Source organism: Zingiber officinale, chromosome 11B, assembly GCF_018446385.1.
Source record: "Zingiber officinale cultivar Zhangliang chromosome 11B, Zo_v1.1, whole genome shotgun sequence".
In the NCBI taxonomy this organism is placed as follows: domain Eukaryota; kingdom Viridiplantae; phylum Streptophyta; class Magnoliopsida; order Zingiberales; family Zingiberaceae; genus Zingiber; species Zingiber officinale.
In genome coordinates, this window is record NC_056007.1 from 69416541 (window position 1) to 69428086 (window position 11546).

General features: G+C 38.9%; 1 pseudogene; it reads left to right on the forward strand.

Annotated features, from left to right (window-relative positions):
* The first annotated feature begins 709 nt into the window (after positions 1 to 709).
* Positions 710 to 2044, forward strand: LOC122033995 (annotated as a pseudogene).
* Positions 2045 to 11546: the final 9502 nt, after the last annotated feature.

The window sequence follows — 11546 nt, forward strand, 5'->3', positions numbered from 1 at the left end:
ATATCCTCAAGATGATGGCTCATTTGAATGAGATGGAAGTCCTTGGAGCTGAAATCGATGGGGAAACCCAGGTCGATATCATTCTGCAAACGCTGCCCAAGAGTTTTGAGCAGTTCCGCCTGAACTACAACATGAACAAAAGGGTTTATTCGTTGGTGGAACTTCTGACAGAACTCCAAGTGGCAGAAGGGCTACACTACAAGAAAAATCCTCATAGACATCGGTGGAACAACAACGGTTTTAAGCAAAAATCGATGTCTTTGAGTATTTTACACCGATTTTTCCAAAAACCAATGTCTATGAGCGTAGATTTTCGCTCATAGACATCGGGTTTTTAGGCGATGTCTATGAGCGCCTTTTTTTAGTTAATAGACATCGATTTTAACAGCGGTTTTTAAAATTCGGTGTCTATGAACCAAAATTCTGGCGGACTTTCTTAGCGCGCTTTCTTTTGGGCTTCTCCTCACCCATCATAAATCGAAACCCTAATCCTCAAGGCATCGATCTCACTCCTCAGGCGCTTTCTTTTGCCTCCCGCTCCTCAGGCGCCGATCCCAGCTCCCCCCGCCAACTACACTCCTCCACAGCCCCCGGTGTCGTCCCGCAAATCGAGTCCCTCCCGCTCTTTCGCGATGTGCCCGTACTCGAGCGCCAGGCGCTCTTTCTCCACAAACTCCAGATCTGCTCTATGCTCTTTGACTTCTCTGACATGCTTAAGTCGGCCCGCGAGAAGGAGGTGAAGCGGCAGACGCTGTCGGAGCTCATCGACTTCGTGCAATCCGGCTCCGGTCGGCTCAACGAGCAGGTACAGGAAGAGCTTGTCCGTACTGTGGACATCAATATCTTCCGCAGTCTCCCTCCGGCTTCCCATGAAAACACCGGCATCGAGCCCACCGACCCGGAGGAGGAGGACCCCTACAGGTGGGTGCGCCGAGACGAGTGCTTAATTTTTTTTTCATTTTGATTGCTAGGGGAAGCGCGACGAGGCCCTCATCCTCCCCGGGAACGATAGCATCAGCGTCACCCTCGATCCCAACCACCTCTCTACCACTACCACCGTTGCCGTTAGCCCCACCTTCGATCGCGATCGGATGTGGCTTAATGGCCAGGTAAACTCCCCCCACTTAAATCTTGGTCTGCAACTCTTAGTCTGAGTGAGCTGATGATTTTGATGGGATTAAATCTAGTAACTTTTTTCTGATTTTGTAGAGATTTCTGTTTCCGAGGACAGGTTCCAGAATTGTTTGAGGGAAATCAGGAAGCTTGTGAGAGATGTGGAGGATGTGGACAAAGGCGTCCTGATCAAGAAGGAAGATTGGCATAAACTGCATGTCCACATTGCTTCTTATAATAACTTCCCCACTACTGCAGGGTTGGCTTCTTCAGCTGCTGGCTTTGCTTGCCTTGGTTAGAACTTGTCTTCCCTGCAGTGTATGATTATTGCTTCGAAAATGGCTCTAATGAAATGTATTTATGATAGTTTTCACCCTGGCAAAGCTAATGAACGTAGACCAGGATCATGGAAAGCTTTAATCTATAGCGAGGTTTGTGTTCCTACTATGAATTTACAGTTGTCAATGATCTCATTTACCTGTGGTGCTCATAGTGTAAATGTTTGTTCATTGGCCTCCACTGTAGATTTATTCTACTGCTATCTTGTGTAAAAGAATCCAGGGCTTAGTAATATGGTGAAATGCCAATTACAGTAGACATGTAATACATGGTGCAAATTTGTGTGACATTGTTGTGTAGGCAGGGATCAGGTAGCGCGTGTCGTAGTCTGTATGGTGGTTTTGTTAAATGGGCGATGGGTGATGTAAGTTAAAAATGATAAGTCAGGATGTTTCAGTTGATGGTATGTTCAAATTTTATCAGTTGATGACTTGATAGTGCTATTTTTCAGGATGCTAGCGGAAGTGATAGCATTGCAGTTCCCCTTGCCCCAGAATCTCATTGGAATGATCTTGTTATTATCATTGCTGTGGTATGTTGTCATTAAATATCCAGACTTGGTGTTTCTATTAGAGTTCATGGAGATTTAGTCTATGATTTGGAATTTTTAGGATTTCCCAACGATGCAATCTTGCTTATAAGATGTACAAGTCATCTGATTATAATTTGCTAACTTTTTTAGTTTAAGCACTTGGGCCAAATTCACATTATGTAGCCAAATGTTACACGCATTTTGTGATACACACACACATAGATATATATCAATTTTCCTGATAAACTATATAGAATCATTTAAAAAGTAGTTATGTCCTACCATCAAATTAAATTTTGCAAGTCTAAATGATCAGAAATCTAATATAAGTACAATAGTAAAATACCCACCTGTATAACATTGTTGCACTTAAGCTTCCAGTTTATCAATTTCTTTGCCCTTGGTATAACATGAGATGATCTTCACAGGGTTGATTGGAATTTTCAGTTAAAAATATTTGCAACTAGAAATAGTGGGATTTTACAGTTTGTTAGTTTAGTTGTAGTTGTTTGGTCATACTTTAACATGTGACTGCTTTTTACAGTCCAAGGCTGAAGGAGCATATGGAGTATTGCATAAATCATCCAGAGGAAATGAGCAAACTTTCAAAACTGAAAGCTCATATAACTGAGGTTAAAGGAATAATGATGGACAATATAGAAAAGGTATGCTATTGCTGGCCCCGTTACTAACAACTTAGCAAGTTGTAATAGCACTCTGTAAACATAAGTTTATTGCTTTAAAATGTGATGGTTTTATGGATTTAATGCTGAGTATTTGAGCATTACCATATGATGTGATTGATGCCAACATATGTTGCTTAATCATTTTCTGTTCTTTCAGGTGTCTTATTATACAGTAATTCCATGTTGTGCAAACAAAGATCTTGATTTTTTCGATCGCATGATTATGACATGTAGTTTGAATTATTGTACTCATCATATCTGGGAGAATATTGAACACGCATGAGAACTATATGAATATGAACAAGCTAGATATTGGATATTATTAGATTGCATAGTTGGGCGGTAAGCCTTCTTTCTTGTGGGTCAATATCTGATTCTGGACATGGGCGGTAAGCCTTCTTCCTTCTTTCTTTTGTTGATTATGCAAGTTTACAAACACACAATTTCTTATTTGTTTGTTTGTGTTGAAATAAGGTTTTCTTGCAATTAACCAAAGATTCAAAAAGGAAGATGCAAATATTGTATTCTCTCTAAAGTTCCCTTAGATTTTTTATGTTTGGTCAAGGTGAACTAGTACTTTTTCTGAGTTCCTAGTGCATTTGCTTGAATGCCTTACAGGAGTCAGGCTTTTGATTGCTTACATGCAATACTTGAATACCTTTTTTTTAACGTTTTGGAAATTTTTGGTTCCTGCTTAGCAAAAATAATGCACTTCTCATTCCTGATTTAAATGAAAATATTTCTAACATGCCTGCCCAAATGCAGGATTGAACTCATGGAGTTTTTTATATCAGATTATGTGAGAAGCTGGATAAGTATTGAAGTTTTTGACACAAGTAGGTGGTTTTATACGACACTGGCTGACTAAATGTAGTTTGATATTCCTTTTTTATTAGATTATCAAATCAATCACATTTTGCAACCTTTCTGATTTCTGATGTCATGATTGTGTGCAATCGTTTAAAGGTTTGATATGGATTGCACCTAAGTTTCTTAATCTTTATATTATTTTTTTTATAGTTTTCGGGGATGATAGCTTCCTTTTTTCCATATCTTGTGCAATGTCTTATCGAAGCTTTACAATGTTTTTACTCCAATATCGTAAATATACTTGGTTTCCTACATTACACAAAAGCAGAACACAGAAATCATTGTGTTTTTTTTCTTGCATTCTTGTCATCTTGTGTTGTTGAAGGAAAATTTCCTGACTTATCATTATGTTTTGCAGGACTTCTTGAAGAGTGGATAAGATCAGTTATACAAACACACAAGGCTTCAGAGTTGTTCGAGTCAAGGAATGGGCTATATACTCTCTATATTGAACGGGTTATATGCGAGCTGCAAAAGATACTATCTCCTCTTGCCAAGCAAGGGAAACTTGGTGTGGACATCTTATCTTACCTAACCTGCTGACAAATAGTTATTCTGATGATCCTAAATTCAATCGCAACATGCTTGGCTGTTGCTTAATCGATGGTAAATGCAACCTTTTCGAATCTCCATTACTCTATTGCAGTAGGAAAATTTCACATGCAAGCTACTTTATTTAATCTCTTTATTCGTGTTTACAAAGATTTCATGATGAAGATTACTTAAATGATTATTTGTATTATATGCAGAACTGGATAAACTTGAATTGTTTTGGAGAATCAATTAAATGGTGAGAGGACAACCATGAAGGATGTTGTAAAGTTCCCAAAGCCTCTAGTGGCTCCTTTAAGATGGATGTCTCCTTTACAAAGAATCATCAATCAGTTGTCACCCTCAGGACATCAAACAAGCAGAGGTGCCCATCCAGTAATAGATAAAGAGAATTGTCTATTAACAAATAAAATTACTGGGGAAGATTTAGTTAAATCTCTGCACAGAGCAAGAAGGATAACGTTGGCACCAGTAAGAAGAATTTTTGTGTACTATCTATTACCTTTTGATGTTGTAAGAAGAATAGTTATGTGTAATTTGTGGATACTGACTTGATGTGCACAATATCTATTATCTTTTTATGTTGTAAGAAGAATATTTATGTGTTGGTTATATGGATATTGACTTGGTGTGTTTAAATACATCGGTGCATTTTTATTTGTGATTTTCTTAGTGAATTAATAATATTAACTTAATTTTATGATTTTCTTGGAGATAATATTGGTGTTTCACTATTTCGGAAATCGAATTTATGTCGTTAAACAATACTGATATTACATCGATTTTCCACCGCTGCAAAACCGGTGTCCTTAACTAATATTACATCGGTCGTATACCGTTGTCAAAACTGGTGTTATTAACATATAATATTACATCGATTTTACACCCGATGTCATTAAGTGATACTACATCGGTTTTAACCCGATGTCTAAAATGGCAGACCTTTTACATCGCCTTCATAGACATCGGTCGAAAATGTAATAGACATCGGTGGAAAACCGATGTCTATGAGGGTTTTTGTTGTAGTGCTATTTCATCAAAGTTCTCAAGTTCACATTGCTGAAAACGTTTCTACCTCTAAGCTGAAAGATGAAAAGAACAAGAAGAAACAAGTTGGTTCGGCAAAGAAAGTGATTCAACCTCAAGGGACTGGGCCGCAGGCAGGTGTGAAGAAGACGAAGGGCAAGTGCTTCACATGCAAGTAGTCTGGACATTGGAAGGTGGGTTGTCCTCGCAGAAAGGAGAATAATAAAGGTATATCTTATTCATTAGTTGTTGAAACATATTTAGCGGTGTTATCTACCGGTACCTGGTGTATAGATACGGGAGCCACTGATCATGTCTACCATTCATTGCAAGGGTTCCAGGAAACCAGACGACTACATGAAGGGGAGATCATCGTCTACATGGGCAATGCTACAAGAGTGGCGGTTGTTGCAGTGGGAGATGTTTATTTATCTTTTGATAGGAATAAAACTTTGATTTTGAAAAATTATCTTTGCATACTATGTTTTAGAAAGAACTTGATTTCAGTTTATAAATTATTTATGGATGGATATTCTATTTCTTTTGATGACAAAGTGGTTGTCAAGAAAAATAGGGTGGTTATCTGTTCTGGTGCGTTGGTTGACAATTTATATACTCTTAATCCAATAACTCCCACGATGTAACAAATGGAAATTAATAACACATCTTCTAATTCTAATAAGAGAAAGCAACCTTCGGAAATGAACCAAACACATCTTTGGCATCTAAGGTTGGGGCATATTAACTTGAGTAGGATTCAAAGGTTAATAGCTGATGGACCTTTGGGTTCATTGGTAGTGGAAAACTTTCCGACCTGCGAGTCTTTCTTGGAAGGAAAAATGACTAAGAGGCCTTTTAAGGTAAAGGGTTATAGAGCTAAAGAAGTGTTGGAATTGGTTCATTCTGATTTATATGGGCCTATGACTATCCAGGCAAGAGGTGGTTTCGAATATTTTGTCTCTTTTATAGATGACTATTCGAGATATGGGTATATTTACTTGATGCGCCGCAAGTCTGAGTGCTTTGATAAGTTCAAAGAGTACAAGACTGATGTGGAGAAATGTCATGGTAAAAGTTTCAAGACACTATGTTCTGATCATGGTGGAGAGCACCTCTTAGTTGAGTTTAGGAGTTACATATCAGAGGCTGAGATTCAATCCCAATTGTCTGCACCTGGTACACTCCAACAGAATGGTGTGGCGGAATGAAGGAATAGGACTCTTATGGAAATGGTTAGATCAATGATGAGTTATTCAGAATTACCAAATTTTTTTGGGGGATATGCTCTGGAAACGGCGGCATACATTCTGAACTTGATACATTCTAAGTCAGTACCCTCTACTCCCATAGAATTATGGAATGAGAGTAAGCCTAGTTTGAAACACATTCAGATTTGGGGTAGTCTAGCACATGTACTGAAGGGAGACGCTGATAAGTTGGAATCACATATAGAAGTTCTCTTGTTCGTGGGATATCCTAGAGGAAAGAAAGGTGGTTTATTTTATAGTCCTAAAGATCAGAAGGTCATTGTTAGCACCAATGTCCGATTTTTAGAAGAGGACTATGTAATGAACCACAGGCCCATGAGTAAAATTGTTCTTGAGGAAATAAGATAGGGCACTTCTACTTTAGTACCAACGGTACAAGATGAGATACCATAAGTAACTGCAACATGTGTCACAAATGATGCACAATTACAGGTAGTGCCTCATCGTAGTGGGAGGGTTATTAGACAACCTGATAGATTCATGTTTTTGGGAGAGTCTTTGGACTTGATCCCTGGTGAACATGAAGCTGATCCCTGGACATATGATGAAGCACTCCAAGATAAAGATGTAGCATCTTGGCAAAGTGCAATGAACTCTGAAATAAAATCTATCCATTCTAATCAGGTCTGGGAGCTTGTAGAACCACCAAATGGTGCAAAAGCCATTGGATGTAAATGGGTCTACAAAAGGAAAAGAGGAATAGACGGGAAGGTGGAAACCTTTAAAGCGAGGCTTATTGTGAAGGGGTATACTCAGAAAGAGGGAATCGATTATGAGGAAATTTTTTCGCCGGTAGTCATGCTTAAGTGATCCAGATTCTTTTATCTATTGCTTCTCATATAGATTATGAGGTTTGGCAAATGGATGTCAAGACAGCTTTCCTTAACGGAAGTCTTGAAGAAAATATCTACATGAAGCAACCAGAGGGATTAATTGCGAAGGGCAAAGAGTATCTTGAATGTAAGCTCAATCGGTCCATTTATGGACCGAAGTAAGCTTCGAGATCTTGGAACATCCGGTTTGATGAAGTGATCCAGTCTCATGGATTCATTCAGTATCCGGATGAGTCTTGTGTATACAAGAAAAGTGATGAAAATATGGTGGTATTTCTTGTACTATACGTAGATGACATTTTGCTCATTGGCAACAATGTTAAAGTGTTGTCAGACGTAAGGGTATGGATACCCAAGCAGTTTAATATGAAGGACTTGGGAGAATGTGGACATATTCTTGGGATCAAAGTAATAAGGAATCGCAAGAAAAGGATGTTGTGTTTATCCCAAGCTTCATACATCGATATTATCCTAGCTCATTTTAGCAAGCAAAACTCCAAGAAAGGTTTTCTACCTTTTCAGTATGGAGTACCTTTATATAAAAAGATATGTCCTAAGATACCAAAGGAGATAGAGGAGATGAAGGCAGTTCATTATGATTCGACTGTAGGAAGCCTAATGTATCCGATGCTATGTACGAGAGCAGATATCTATTTTGTCATGGGCATGGTTAGCAGATATCAAAGTAACCCAAGACAGGGAGATTGGACTGACGTAAAGCATATATTAAAGTACCTGAAAAGGACTAGAGATTATATGCTGGTTTACTAGGTAGATGATTTGCTCCTTGTGGGTTATACGAATTCGGACTTCTAATCAGATAGGGATAATAGTAAATCAACCTCGGGGTATGTGTTTTCTTTGGGAGGTTCAGTCATAGCATGGAGGAGTGTTAAACAGAAATGCATTTCAAACTCCACCATGGAAGCTGAGTATGTGGCAGTCTCTGTGGCAGCCAAGAAGCTGTATGGCTTAGAAACTTCTTGATGGACTTAGATGTGATTCCTGGTTTGCCCAAAGTTATCACAATTTATTGTGATAACAGTGGTTCAATAGCAAACTCGAAGGAACCACGAGCCCATAAGGCAAGTAAACACATTGAGCGTAAGTACCACCTGATACGAGACATCGTAAAACGAGGAGAGGTTGTTGTCGCCAAGATTACATCAGCAGATAACCTGGCAGATCCTTTCACTAAGGCCCTTCCGAAGAGAGCTTTTGATAGGCATGTTGAGGGGATGAGAATCAGATGTATGGCAGCATTTATGACAGCATAGTCTTTTAGTATAAGTGAGAGATTGTTGGGATATATACTATAAGCATAGCTTTTGTATGAACATATATTTTGAAATATTTTGAAATGAGAATCACTTTGGTCAAATGTTTACATTTTATATTTATATATATGTCAATGCAGTTGTCCATTTAATTTATATTGTAGATAACATGGTGTGTGGTGTCACACAGAAGATCATGTTATCGGTTCCTTATAAATTATAAATAGTAGCTCACAACCAAGATGGATTGGGATAAACCATTGGAACAGTTGTAGTGTAATTTGGTATTAGTCTATCTTGACTATAAAATTATACTAGTACACTATGTGTGTATTGAGCAGGACCGTTTGAGGTTGTTTGATTTGTATTGACTAAATAAAAGAACAAAACCTCTGTTATTATAGATGTGCGTCCTCTTAATCCCTATATAATAGCAAGCACGTATACTTAGTATTTATTTCTTTAATTTATCAATGGGTGAGATTTATTCGTTAAATCAATAGGTCCGATGAGTTGGGAGATAGTACTGTTTATATGGTGTGTTGTTGATTATAGAAGGAATCTGTGTCCTAATTATTTAGGCTGATGATGTCCCCTTGAGGAGCTCATAAGGATTATCATGTAAACTCAGCAAGTGGACTTAGTCCGGCATGATAATAAAGTTGAGTGGTATTACTCTTGGAATCAGATGTTAATTAATTGAGTTGTCAGTAACTCATTTAATTAACGGATATACGATATTTTAAACACAGGGAGATTAACACACTCATGATAAGAAGAAACCCATATTATAATATGGGATTGGTAGTTCAATTAAAACCCTTTAGTGGTATGAGTTATTATTGATGGACTTGAGTTGAGTGTTCGGGTCAAACACAGGAAGCCCAAACCCATCAGGAGGCCTAAATCAATTCCTCCTCTAGGTCTCTGTTGTAGCCTCTATATAAAGTCTCACATCCACCCATCCACAATTTGGTTAATCTTACTTTCCTAGGGTCGGTGGCAAGGGTTATAAAAGGGAGTAGGTGGTGCCCCCTAAAATATAATTTTCCCACAATTCTCTTCTCTTCCTTGCTAGGGTCGGCGCGTCCTCCTTGCTAGGGTCGGCGCCTCTTCTTCTCCTTGTGGGTGGCGGCTTGGAAAAGAGGAAGAAGAGGAGAAGGAGCCCCATCCTAGAGCCTCTCTTGGTGGCCGGCAGTTTGGGAGAAAAGAAGGGAAGGATGTTTGTTGTCTTGGTAGATCGTCACCCACACGACGTCCAAGAAGAGCTGAGGAATACAACAGAAGATCAAAAGGTCTTTGGCTACAAAAGAAAGATACAACTAGTTCTTTGATTCCGCTGTGTAATTAGTTTAGTTTTCTTTGTATCGATCCTGAATACCAACACAAGAGGCCAGCGATCTTGTATTTCGATCAAGGTGTGCTTTGATCCGTCAAGTACTTGCTCGACTGATCAAATACATGTCTGATCGAACATACAGGTTGCTAGGAAAAGTTCTGTACTTGTACAATTTTTGTACAGGGGAAATTGAAACAGAACAGAATTCTAGCGCCTTCAATTACTTACTTGTAAATAATTTCTGAGCTATTAGTTATTGCCCAAACCAAGTAAAAGAAACAAGTTAGTGATTGTGTTTGTTTCTTTTCTTTATTCTTCTGCATTATTCTGAGTTTTTCGAAATGAATGAATTAGCCACGAGTGTTATTCCCCCCCCCCCCCCCTCTAGCTCATCATCAATCATACAATTGTCTCACAATTCTTTGGCACTTTTAAATGAACCAACTTTGTTTAGTTACTCCGAAATCAGTTTGCATTGAAGGATTATGGTAGTCTTAGCGATTGTTTGTGCCTTCCACTTTTGATCTTCAAACCATTTTGAAAATTCCAGAATATCCCATCTTGAGTTGACACAATAAAGCCCTCAGTCATAGAGAACCAGTTGCTAATTTTAGTTATAAGGTAGTTCTCGATACAACTCTTCCATTAGGTGAAATTGTTTCCTTCATAGTAGGGCGGTCAGGTAGTGTTATGACTCTCTTTCAAAAACATCTTTGCAACTCAAAAAGTTTACTCCTTTGGATGTAAGTCCTCCAAAGCAACCTTACTTTGATACCACTTGCTATAACACTTGAGAGCTATAGGGGAGTGAATAGTTCACTTTGATCCTTCTTGATTTTATAGCAGATATTTGAAGTTGAGCACACCACAATGCTAACACCTTGATTTACTTAGAATCCACCTCCTTGAGATGACTAATATAAGGGTCTATATCAGTAATCACATATTCCACTATAAACTCCCCTTCTCGGAACAACATTGAAGGTGGAGAATGTTGGGTTCTTCGGGCCGCGAAAACCGCTTTTTCGCGTCGCGGAAACCCCGAGTCACCCAAAGCCATGGATCTCGTGCAAAGATTCGTAAACAAAATTTTCGAAAAACCTTTTCTTGTACGAGTTTGTAAAAATTTTAGATCTACACTAAAGTTAAGATCATTACCCTTGTAGCGAAGCCCTTCGCGTTCCCGCTTGTCCAAGATGTCGCCGGATCTCTAGTTGTCAAAGTAGACAACCTTTATATGTATCCACACGGACACAAGTAGAAGGAGATGACCAAAATACAAGGTGTGCTAGCACCAATGGAGTGTTCGGCCAAGGAATGGGAGAAGGAGAAGAGAGAGCACCCAAGGGAGAAGAAGAGTGAATGAATCAATTGAGAGGAAATGCAAAAAACACCTTAGCCATCAAGTGGCCGGCCACTCTAGGAGGTGTAACCCCCACATTAATTCCAATTAATGTGGAGACCATTAAGAGTTGTAACCCCCATGAGGTGGCACTCTAGGATGATGTGGATCAACACTATTGGTCCACATCTTGCCACCTCACTAAATGACATGGCAACAAGTGTAACCTCCTCATTTAATGTGGGCCGGCCACATTAAATGCTATGGAGGCTTGTAACCTCCATGAGGTGGCACATTGATGATGTGGAGCAATCCTATTGGTCCACATCTTGCCAACTCACTAGTGATGTGGCAAAAAGTCAAGTCAAA